This window comes from Mycteria americana, chromosome 4, assembly GCF_035582795.1.
Source record: "Mycteria americana isolate JAX WOST 10 ecotype Jacksonville Zoo and Gardens chromosome 4, USCA_MyAme_1.0, whole genome shotgun sequence".
NCBI lineage: Eukaryota > Metazoa > Chordata > Aves > Ciconiiformes > Ciconiidae > Mycteria > Mycteria americana.
The window spans coordinates 52,453,189-52,465,936 of record NC_134368.1 but is presented as its reverse complement, the minus strand read 5'-3'; positions in this window follow the sequence as shown (position 1 = coordinate 52,465,936).

Sequence of the window (12,748 nt, the reverse complement as noted above, 5' to 3'; positions counted from 1 at the left end):
GCTTTTATTGTAAAATTTAAAAGTTGACCTTGGAGCAGAAGCTGGATCTCAAGTCCCCAGTCTATATTAAGTGCCCATCCTGGAGTCTACACTCATGCTTGGTGTTGTACACATATTCTTTCACCCAATGAGTCTTAACTTTGATATATATTGGCACATTCATCAGGAGGGATGGAGAGTCTCTCATCTCCCATGAGAGCACAGGATGGTAAAAGAAGCAGTTTCCCTGGAGGTGGAAATGGAGTCTGAAGATGCAATGCACGCCTGGGGGGCACTTAAATCACCAGGCTACATTACATAAAAGAGCAGTACCCTTCTGCTCACAAAAGAGTTATCCCTGTTCGGTACTGTGGAAGAAAGAACAGTATTTATTTTCAGGGTCACAGCTGTGGCTCTCCAGATAAGGCAAGTACTCTACTGAAGCCTGAGTAAGCTGACCAAATGTTGGGATCTTAGAAACAGTTTTATATTTAACATCTGCTAATGGCACACACTCAACACTGTGACTTCAGAAAAATCCCTGCTCATCTCATTGAATAACTTGAACCATCTTCAGGGACATTCAACTCTCCCCAAGCACTGTAAAGGGAGCATCAGGTTTGCTCTGTTCTGCAGTTATCACACTGCACAGCCACTTTAGCAGAGCTACTGTGGATTCTCCAGATTATTAAATAACTTCTATAAGCTCACCTCTGCTACACAGCCACGGTCTGTCTCACAGCTGTCTATCATCCTCACTCTTTGGCGTTTACCAGTAGTAAAGCTGTCCCCAGTCTTAGTCAGAGTAGTCCAAATCCACAGGGGTTAGGCACGCCAGAACTATCCACGCCAAGGACTGCACAGCCAGATCATCTCATTTTCCTACGCTGGCAGCTACAACAGCAGCTGTAAAACGCTGCTCAGACCATGGGCTGTAGGCCTGCTTAGCACCTAGTGTCACAAGTGATACGGTAAAAAAGGAGAGTTTCTATGTGAGAAAGCTGTTCTTGAATAGCACTTTATTCCACTGGTGTGCCTACTGCTGGGAGAATTTGGCTTTCCCTTGCCCCAGATAAAACATTTGTAATTTGAGATAATTTTTCACATTGTTTGCAGTGCCTCTTGGTACCAGCTGAGCTGGTCCAGAGAAAAAGCCACTTTGCATTCTTCTCTCATATACAGATGGGATAAGGCAGCACTAAAGACATGAAAACAGGCACATCAGGATCAGGAAGATGAAATCACTTCTGTAGTCACTCTGCAATGATGCAGGAAATTCTCATCAAGTTATATGAAGAGCGAAGAGCCCTCTAACATCCCTTTATATCAGAAGAGAAAGTCTCTTGTTCTTGTCATAATGTTTCCCCTGTAAGCTCCAAAAGCATATTGAAGGCTTCTGAGCAATTCTGAATTCCCTTTTTTTTTTTTTTTAAGTTAACAGCTTGTATCCAATGTATATGGCTGGTTAGCATGAATTAAAAGCACACAATATAAGAGATGCCATCATGCTCAAAGTGGCTATATTTTGCTGGTTATAACCATTGTGTACTTAGACAAGAATATCTCTCCATAGAAGTCAATTCAGGAAGTTCAACTTTACATCTAAAATAAGATTCAATGAATCAATAAGATTTCTTTAGGTTTGTTTTGATTGCATAATACAGACCACTGTGTCCCTCTCGAAAAATAACTCCGTTGAATCTTACTTTGCTGAGAACAGTAGTAACAGGAACAATCATTACGTTGTGTAGAAAAGGACATAGCAGCAGAGGGATTTTCCAATTAAAGGTCAGTATGTGAAGTTTGCATGGGTACAGCATGAATTCTCAGTGGTTTTGATGACTCAGCTGCAATCTGGATCCAGCTAAGGCAGAGACTCATATTCTATCATCAGCATCACTCTTGATCAAACTAAGCAAACAAAATACCCTGCAGTATTCGAGTATACCTTTGCTGAAGTATCATGTAATAGCTGTGATTTTAAAGTGTATTCCAATACATTCTTTTCCTTTGCCCGTGGGCAAGTTTTTAGCCTTCAGAGACATTTATGTATTGAAAACACCTTTTATGTAGGAACTGTGGCAGCCGAAGAAGGAGATTGCTCTCTGCTTTGCTCTAACTTCAGCCTGTCCTTGGGGCAAAGTTGTCATCAGGTAAGTGGGAATTGGCAAAGGTCTGGGTTACTTTTAAAAAACCTGTGAGCTGTTCCTAGCGTTTCCTTTCTAGAAATGATTTCGATATGCAAATACACCAAAGAACACTAGGATTTTCCTAGAACAGAAGAAATAACTCGTTGGTGCAGAGCTCTAACCTTGGCCATTTCCTTCCCTGTACTGCTTCCCAAGTGTGATGGAGGCACTGATCTTTGGTGAACATTGTAGCCTCTTTTCGCAGCCTCTAGGGGATAGTGCTAAAAGACAATTTAGCTTAGGCAATGCTCACACTGTTCTGGAGACCAAGCCATTCCCAAGTGCCAAGAAATCAGCAAAAGACATAGGAACCAACAGTTACTTATATAGCCTTTAAATCCAACACTAAGAAAAGCTTGCCTAGCCCCAGGAGTCAAGGCTTTACCTCCAGGAGAATGTGGCAAGCTGGGGACTAAGTAATCATTTCTGAAGGACAGAAACTTCCTGGATGCACTTTTCATCTGTCTGATAGTGTGAAATTCCCACGCATATCTGCTACTGACAAACCTTTGTTAGCAGCACCCTGTGAAAAACAAACTGGTGCTGCTAGAGATAAGCACTGAAAAGCTCCCATGCTAGCTCATTCCCTAGTATATCGATTAATAATATGCTGTGGAAACTAGAAGGAAGCCAGGGCTGTGACGAAAGGCCAGAGCAGTAAAAATGTCCTCTATTGGTAGCACACAGTCATATCTGTGCTGGGCTGCTTTCTCACAGCTGAAGGTGGCTCCACAAGGAGTGATCAGCCCTCCTGAACAGCAGCGCTGCAAGTGACTGGAAGAGCAGCATCTACCTGAACATTGGAAGCAGTCAAGCCCCTTGGCATTCTTATTATGGGCAGGTCATCAAGTGCTGCTAATTCCTCCGGAGAGTGAATCATCTCTGTTTTGCAGAGGTTAGTGTGTTAGACTGCATTCAGCACGTGTGTCTCTTTCCTTTGGCAAAAATGGTTCCTTGGTTTGGCTGGGGTTTTGTTCACATCAGTAGGGAGGAGAAGGGAGGTCGGGATGCTTCCACTACAGCTTTGGTAGCAAAAGAAGGGAATGATGAAGTGAGAGACAGGCGACTGAAGGGGAACAGGGCATCATATGGAAAGGAAATTGCTAAGAGGCAAAGAACAGAGAGATGACAATTACAGAAGTAGTGACAGTTCTGGAAAGGGAATCCCGTGCTAAAATTTGGATTTGCAACTTCGACTGAGCTTTCTTAGAGCTCAGAGGTGCTTTTAATTTCAAGCTTTTCCTGATATGGATGAAACAAAAAACTTCAAAAAGTAGAACACCAGAATAAGGCCTACACTGCTTTGTCTCCGGGGGATCTCCAAAGAAGTCCCTCTCCTTCCTTATACTGTGTGCCTGTGCCAGCGTAGAAAGAAGCAGGCAGATGAGTAAATGAAATGTGCATCAGGGCTACTGCTGGCCTCACAAAAATGAGCTGGGACCCCAGTGTAAGGTGAGCGCCCTTTCCACCTTTGTGTTCTCCTCTCCATTTTACTCCTGATATTTCCTGAATATTGTGAAGGATACCTAGGACATTTCAAAAGCAGCAGCCAGAAACGACCAATAATTACCAAGGTAATAAAACTGGTGAGTCTATCAAGCTGCATGAGGAGCAGCCTACAGTTTGCTATGTCTGCATGCTGGAAATATCACACTGAAGTGATAGTTGATATTCCTCCCATCATTGTGTTTCTTATAACTGCTGTTTCCATGGCAAATATACAGACTTGGCTTTCTACAACCACACTCTTTTATCACTTTTCTTGTAGGTATGTATTTCATGGCAAATAGATTTCTTCCCCCCTCCCAGAGCAGCTCAGTCTGGAGTGAGAGTCACAGCTCCTTTAAGGGATAGTGAGAAGCCATTTGCTTTTTTTTAAGCAGAAGGAATGTTGTGCAAGATATGCAAAGAACAAGTCTTAATGGATATCATCAAGATAAAAATTTGCTATAAAAAGTCTGCATGTGATTTCCTAAGATAACAGGAGTTCTGCTCATGATGTTTTGTTCTTCTGCATTTTGCTCATCTGAGGCACCTACGGGTTGATTTCATTGTCACCATTTTATACACAGAATTGCTGTTTCCATTTTCCAGCACTGAGGCCCCAGTATTGCAACTGGTAGCGCGCAGATAGCTATGAAGTTCTTCCATTATGCATCAGGCTATGGCCTGGTGCCAAACTCCGGGACATTTGAAAAGGCTTAGTGGGATAGAAAGCTAAAAGGCAAGGTGATAATACAGCTAATACATTTCAGTGTACATAAATTTACATCTAAGTTTATCCATAATTCTGTCTCCTAATTTTTGCTGCTGGGCTTGAAATTTGTCCAGGTTTGGTTGGATACGTGACTAGAGCTTGTTGCTGTTCACAGGGTGGGTGTATGAAATGCACAGGAATAAATGTGTCAGTCTCCAGTTTTTGTAGTGAGCTTTGGTTTGATAATGATGTTCTAGTTCAGCAGGGAAAGAAACTTGATTTGCCTGGTGTTTCCCAGCTGGCATCTCTGTGGCTTGAAGTATATTGGGTCAGGCTATGGTAGTGTCTTAATTTCATTCATATGTGGCTCAGGGGTAAGTTGAGCCCCAGAACTGAACCAGTTAGCTGCACATTGCAGGGGGATCTGCAAAAGTAGGTCTCTCTAGAGTGGAGTAGTCCTGTGGCAGAGGGATGTTTTCTCTAGCTGGATCTGTAAGCAGGTTATTATATGAATAGGCTTGGTAGAAGAGCTGAGGATGTTGATGCCTATACAAGAGATTAATCTGATTTGCAATGACTGGCTGGAGCCAATTTCCAACACTGAGTTTGATTTAACCTGCTCAGTTTCTTTTATAGAATTTGCTTTATCATGTTGTTCTTCCTTTTCCTCTACTTATAAACATACTTGGGGATCTATGTTCCTTAAGATTCGGCATTTGAAGGTAGGGCGAATTACCTCCAGATGTGTCCATTGAGATCGTGTTTTAATTTTCCAGTCAGAAAATGGTGTATAGCCTAAAAACATGGATTTGTTAGAAAAGATATTCCAAACCAGCTGAAATATACTCTTTGTTGTAGCCTTTGACACAAGAGTTTCAAAAATATCCTTTCCAACCAGACTTAAAACCTTACATTCTGCTGCTGTGTGGATTGCAACTATATGGGACCATGCTTTGTTTTCCTGGAAACCTTGATAATATGTGAAATTTATCTATATTGAAGGCTCCTCAAAGTCCTCTGATCTTGCAACAGAAGGATGTTGTTCCAAGCTCTAGGAGTGAGCCCTCTGCTATTTACAGAGAAGCTTTCCCTATCATATGGAAAATAGATTTGAGATACTTTTCTCTCACCCATGCAATTAATTCTATTCCTAGAAAATTAGTTAGCATTCTTGACATGCCCTGGGAGAAAAACAAAAGGAGAGCAACAGGAACCTCTGTGTGTAATCTCCAATTTGAGCAATTGTAGATTTGTTGTAGTGACTAATTTTTCCCTTGGAACCAAAAAGTGAAGGAGGGTTGACTAATGTGCTATGCAATGGTTGCTGCAGCTGGGAGTTTAGAGTTGGACTGGAGCCCGAAGGAGCCTAATTTAGAAAATAATGAGCTTTGGGAGTGAGTACTAAATCTAAATATATGTGTATGTATGCTCATGTATAGTAGCCATAACACAGTAAGTGCCACATGAGTGCTTGGATTTGAAAGCTCTCTCTTTCTCAGCTGCATCTCAGCTGTATCAGTAAGAGGAAAGCTGGAGGTTAAGAGAGTCAAAGGAGGTAACAGCAAGCAGTAATGGCCAGCAGCAACTGACTTCAAATGGAAGAGCTGGAAAACCTTGTACCAAGTATATAAGCGTGATTTCTTATTTCTCACCCTGGATTCTTTGTTGTGTTCACATTTCAGATTGAATCCCCAGGAGCATGCCAGTAAATCTACAGAATAGGTTTATTTCTTTATAAAAAAAAGAAATAATAATAAACTCTTGTTTCATCAAAATGTTTGGGGGTTTGTTGTTGTTAGAAAATCCCCAAATTAATAAAGGGTGTTTTTCATCACCACGCCAGTCACCAGTGGTGAAAAGATGAAAGGGAAATAAGATAAACAAAGTGAATAGCTGAAAAAAAGCTTTCAAAATAAAAATCCCTCACAAAAAAAAAAAAAAAGTGAATGTAAAATTGCTCCACTTTATAAGCTAAGAATTTTCAATTTCAAAGCTTCCTGTGAAACCCTTTTCCTCTCTTCTGTCAGCTCTGCTACAGAGCTAGACTGGAGATGCATTGAACCTGCTATATTTTATCATGTGTAGCTAAAAGGTAGGACCTGCTACCAGCTCTTTTAGCAACTGAGAAATGGAAGACTGCAGTATGACACCTAGCATGGTGTTCCTACAGGAGGTACAGCAATATGGGCCTGTTTGATCTATCTTCTGGAGTGCCTTTAAATGCTTATGAAAAGATCAGGCAGCCTCCCTGAGCCTTGCCAGGAAGGCACTGAGATTTGCTCAAGCCCTGTACATAATATTCAGACACCGAAACAGAACAGAAAAAGATGTTTTCCAAGCATCAAGCAACTGCACTGTTCAGACTTGGTACAGAAGCAGCAAAGGGACTTTGGGAACCCAACCTCTTGGAGTGCCCAACGTGAACCCATTTTGAAATGGATCGACAGAAGAATTAGGAGGGAGCAAGGCCTGACCTTCCCTCCAAGACTACAGCTTAATTCACCATTTCCCTTTCTGGAGGGAACAGGACACATCTATTATGAAAAGCCCTAGGGTTTCATTGCCAGTCACACTGAAGGGCCATAAGCACCAGGATCTTTCAGAGACCTAGAAACAACACAGCAGCCACTAATTTAACCAGCTGCTTCTTGGCCTGGGAGGGGGTGACCTGGACTCCATATACTGTATTGCAGTGAATATCACTGGTGAGATAGGCCATGTAACTTTTCTGCATGATTTTAAGCTCTTCCAATCTAATTTCAGTAGAGAAATCCTGTCCTGCTCTTTCAATATCTGCAGAATTTCTTTCTCCAGCTGATCCTACTGCATATGCAAGTGTCTTTCCACTCCTGGGCAATGCCGGAGCTCTGAGCCCTTTGGGGACTGATTATTTCTATCTCCCCTAGCTCTTTTTTTTCTATTCAGAGGAAGGGGGCTGAGCTAGATGCTTCTCTTATCTATTTGTACCAAAAAGCATTTCTGGAATTTCTGAGCTTGTTTTGGTTTCCTTGAAGTTTTGTTTTAACTCCTTTGGTTGTAACAGTAATTAGCTAATGACCAGGTAACTAATACTGACCTTGTTTTAGTGTTTGCTTAGCTTTGTACAACTGTGTGACGTAACACTTATCGTTATCTGTACTTAACAAATAGCAATACCAAGCAGTTATTATGTGTAGAATGAATTATCTATGACCCTCAAATAAAATGCAGCATAAAGGACCACAGGCATGGAATCAGAGCAGGAGCTTTAAAGCACAGACACAGGATCATATCAGTGGACCCACGACTGTGAACTGGTCAATTCTTGGTTATCAAAGGAAAGCAACCTTGGCAGCTGGGTAAAAACAGTTCTAGTGGTCAGGGAAGAGAACAAAGAATTAGTATGTAACATATGTTAAACACACAAATGTGGCTGTAACATGGTATCACAGACCAAGGAAGGAAGAGCAAAGTGTAGATGCTGTTACCAAGTATAAAAATGACCCCAACCACAGATCCTGGGTTGAGAAGGAAGAATCCACATCCCACTCCTCCCAGAGAGGAGATGCTGGCTGTGCTGTAACTCCCTGCCTACGGCCTGAAGCCCTCAACCTTCGTACCCGGAGGGGCAGAGCAAGGGTGGGTGCAATACCAGAGAAAGGGGTAGGTTCTAGGAAGTTTGCGTGCATGTCATTTTTAACTGTATTTCATTTGAACTGTGTAAGTATCATTGTAACGGGACTAAAAATAGTTATTATTTGATTAAATGGCTTAGAGTTTAATTAAACTAAAAATAAGTTCTTGGTTTTGCAGAAAAGGTGTGTTCCTCTTTTTGCCCATGGATGTGGAGTATAATGATGGAGAATTCAGGCAATCTAGTCTTTCATATGGGTGCAACAAACTGGTAACACAGTGCAGAGCAGAGTCTGTACTGTGAGTAGCAGACTGGAGGTAGCAGGGGAAAAACCATCAGTGTGTGTTGCAGTCCAGCCCAAGCCTTGCCAGTAACCGGGGCCGTTAACCAGGAGTGTTTCCAACTGCTGGAGGGGGCGTTTCAATAGATTAATTTCTTGTAAAAGGACTCACTGTCAACGATGTGCATCGCTGGTGAAAATCCAAAGAAAATGTAGCAGAACAGAGCAGGCCAGGCTGTGCCCGGCTTCCGGGGAAGCTCCATGGTTCTATAAAATGGGTTGTGTGGTCTGCTGGGAAATACAGGCTTGACAAATTTACAAGGCACAGTAAAATGAAATGACGACGGCTTATTCCTGGCTTTTCGAACTGCTTGAACTGAGCAGCACATTTTACTGTCATGTGGCAAGTCGGGGCCTAAGATACTTGTTTACAATTGTGTGTGAGCTATGCTCCCCCTTTGCAATAATAAAATTTTCCCTACGAGCCCTGTTTCAATTTCTACATGTTCTGCTTCACTGTTGGTTTGCCACTGCCAGCTACATTTGCTGAGTTTCAATCAGTCCTAACTGATAAATTTGTCAGACAGAGGGGCGGAAAAGATAGCTGTACTTTGGGACGGTAGCTGTTGCTGTGCAACAAAATATGCATGTCTAAAGCAGCAGGCTACAGCCACTCCGGCAGGCATTGTAGGGTATATAAAAGAACACAGGAACACCTGACTGAAGGTGCATCATGATGTTGAATAACCCACAGTGGCAGGCATGTAATAAATGTAATTAATACGCAGAATCTGTGTCTACTCCCTTTAGTGTGCCCCAGCATTAGCCTCACCGTTGCCCGGCTCAGGTGGGGGGTGGCAGTGCCTCACGGCTCCCCTAGCCTGTGCTGGCTCTCCTTCTTAGGGGCACCGGCAAACTGGTGGATAGGCTGCGAGGTGGCTAGGGACCCCTAATTTGACCAGGTTAGGTTTCGAATTTTTTTTTCCCCACTTTGTATGGTGAACGTTATGTTGGTAAAAGAGGAATGAACCATCTCTTTATTCAAAGAGAAGAAGTAGGGAGAGCCTCAGAAGTACGATCCACTCCGTCTCAGGAGTATGTTTCCACGGGATTTTTGAACTCTTATCCTTCATAACATATGGAAAAACCATTAAAAATTAAAGTGTGGTGGTTCTTTGTAGGACTGGATAGGGAATAGGGGTATTGTAGACGTGGATGTGAGGGACGCATTAATTAAATATATTTTTATATAAAATAAATTACAGTGATTGGTGGCAGGCTTGTGTTACCATTATTTTCATTACTCATTTAATTTCATCAGGTTCTCCTCTAACCCTAGTCTGCTTAACCTGGGCTGTGGTCAGTCTCCTGTATGTACAATAAATGGGACATTTGGCTTAGAGCAGTGATGAAGTTAGCGCAATAATATGCCTTCAGATTGCTCTGGCTCAAATTATAAATTCAGTGTAAAGAAAGCCTTACTCCCTCTAAATATGTAAGTTCTTTTGGTTTTAGTTTCCTCCAGAGGGAACACTGTTTCAATACTCTTTCACAGAGATTTTCACTTTTACCCCCCCATAAAATTGTGAAGTCTATACATTGTATCATTGCATTATGATGTCCTACCTTTCAAGTGGGATGGTGGGATGAAGAGTAGCTGTGAAATAGGATATGATTTTAAACACATATAAAAGGGAGATGATAAAACCAAACTTTACTAATATGTTTCTTATGGTTACTTAAGTTGGTTAGCTGCTCTTATGCCCTTTTCTCTGTATTGCAATCATTAGGCTCCATGAGGAGCAGTCAACTCTGATGGGACAATACTCATCACGAAGATGAGAATACATCCTGTATGCAACTTATAGACAGTAGAAGTAGTTAATTGGAGAAATAATTTGCAGAGAAAATGACCAATATGCAGCTGAGCCCCTCTATTTGTCAGGGTTCTGAGGGCATGAAATGGCCATCTCCGCCCTGAGCACCTGCGCCCAGCCCTAGCCCTAGTCCCCTGATGGAGTGACCCAGGCCACCCTTGTCCCCTTGTGCTGTTCTGGTTGCCCCCGGGCTGGCAGGAGCCTGTTGCTGCCACCAGCCCTATTCTGCCTGTTGGCAAGGTCCATAATGGAGCCACCCTGCACCCCATCCCATCCCTGCTGTGTGGGGCAGCCCCTGTTCCTGCTGCTCCCTCATGGGGAGCTCAGGCAAGGCTTTGGGGCCTGGGACCAAGCTTAAATAGGACTCCTAGGCCCTTGCACAGAGCATATGGGGTGGGGGCCCCAAAAGGAAGTTATGCAGGGCAGTTAAGGCAATTGGTGCCCTTAGGGCCATGACGCTATTCTCGTCAGCCATGCATTCATACAGCCTCTCTATGCTACCCTGAGATTCAAAATTTTTATTCATTTAGATACCACACCCTGTTCAGAACAAGCTTTTTTGCAGAGAAACAGCTGTGTCATGTGCACCCTTGTAAATCTGGAGATATTACAAAGTTCAGATACTGAATTGAAATCCCGCACTGAAGATGGTGATGGTCTGAGCATGCACAAAGAAAATTACACATCTTAGCACAGAGCATTGACCCAAATGCTAATGACAGTCTGTCTAAAATGTAATGCATGGTTTGAAACCTTTTTCGTCTGCTGTTGTGATTACAGATTTCAGACAGACAGCCTATATATGATAGAGGAAGAAAACTGGGAGAGCCAGAGCTGCTTGAGAGAACAGGGCTTCCTGAGAGAGCAATGAATTTAGCATTCATGGTAGAAACAGCAGAATAGCATTAAGCAATAGAACAGCAGGATCCTGTTGCAGTATTCCTTTGTAATTGTAGGGAGAGAGAAAGATAGTTCTTGCAATAAAACCCTATCAATGTAAGTCCACAAAGACAGGCTTATTCTTTCTAGCTGACAATCTGGTGAAGATCAAATGTGTTTTTCTCAATATGTCTGCATAGGCACATGTAGAAAGACCTGAGTCTGCTGGAGAGAGTGAGATCAGTCTGGTTGGCTGTATAGCAAAACCCAGCCCTGCTAAGAGGCTCAGTGTGACGTACAGCTTCCAGATCCAAGTAAATGTGCATAGAAACAAAAGGGCCCTCTCTAGCCAAAGGTATTCTACGTTTGCAGGCTTAGCTAGGCAAGAAGTTAGCTTGCCTATGTTGCTGCAGCCTGTATAAAACTGTTAGTGAGTCTCATTTACAGAGTAGATCAAGACTTCAGCTTGCTTGCCTCCTGCATGTTAGTCTTGCCAAGCTTTGCCTTAGTGTCATGGTTTAACCTCGGTGGGCAGCTCAGCACCATGCAGCAACTCACTCACTCTCCCCCGGTGGGATGGGGGAGAGAATCAGAAGAGTAAAAGTGAGAAAACTCATGGGTTGAGATAAAGACAATTTAAAAGGTAAAGCAAAAGCTGCACACACAAGCAAAGCAAAACAAGGAATTCATTCACTCCTTCCCATGGGCAGGCAGGTGTTCAGCCATCTCCAGGAAAGCAGGGCTCTGTCACCTGTAACGGGTACTTGGGAAGACAAACGCCATCACTCCAAACACACCCCCCTTCCTTCTTTTCCCCCCAGCTCTATATGCTGAGCATGACACCATATGGTCAGGGATATCCCTTTGGTCAGTTGGGGTCAGCTGTCCCAGCCGTGTCCCCTCCCAGCTTCTTGTGCACCCCCAGCCTCCTCGCTGGTGGGGTGGGGTGAGGAGCAGAAAAGGCCTTGGCTCTGTGTAAGCACTGCTCAGTGGTAACGAAAACATCGCTGTGTTATTAACAGTGTTTTGGTCACAAATCCAAAACATAGCACCATACAAGCCACTATGAAGACATTTAACTCTATCTCAGCCAAAACCAGTACACTTAGTTATGGTTGAATTATCTTTCAGTCTGGTTTGCAACCTTCTAGGCTTCCTTCCAAACACGTGAACTGCTGTTACCATTAGAGGCTCAACTCTACATCTGTTTACCAGGCTCTAAGCTCTGAGATGCTCTGCTGTGTCACTGCCTCTCCTATCCTCTATTATACTTTGTGAGTTACAACCTTGTCTCTTTTTAATGTACAAGATCCGCACAGGGGGACATGAAGAGCATGTCATTATGTTGTGGTTGAAGAAGTGGTTGAATAACTTGAGCAGACTCATCAACTGTTTTCTCCAAAGGATTAACACTTCTCTGTATTTGACCTTTTGTTATGTTCTTTCCAGTTTTTAGATGCTGAACTCTCTACTCAGCCAAAATGCATTGAGTTCAATGAGAATTAGGCTTAGATGAACATTTCTGATCATTCCTTCTTCTGTTACCTTAACAACCAGTTAAGTAACAACCTCACAAGTAACATTTTCATCTGAAAACATAAATTTCCATTCTGAATATTCACTGAAGAACGATACTGGAAACCAAATATTACACATAATTTATGTGTGCCTGTTTTCCCAAAGAAATTCAAAACGTCATATATCAAGCAGCTCTCCTGCCAAGTTGGTTTTTTT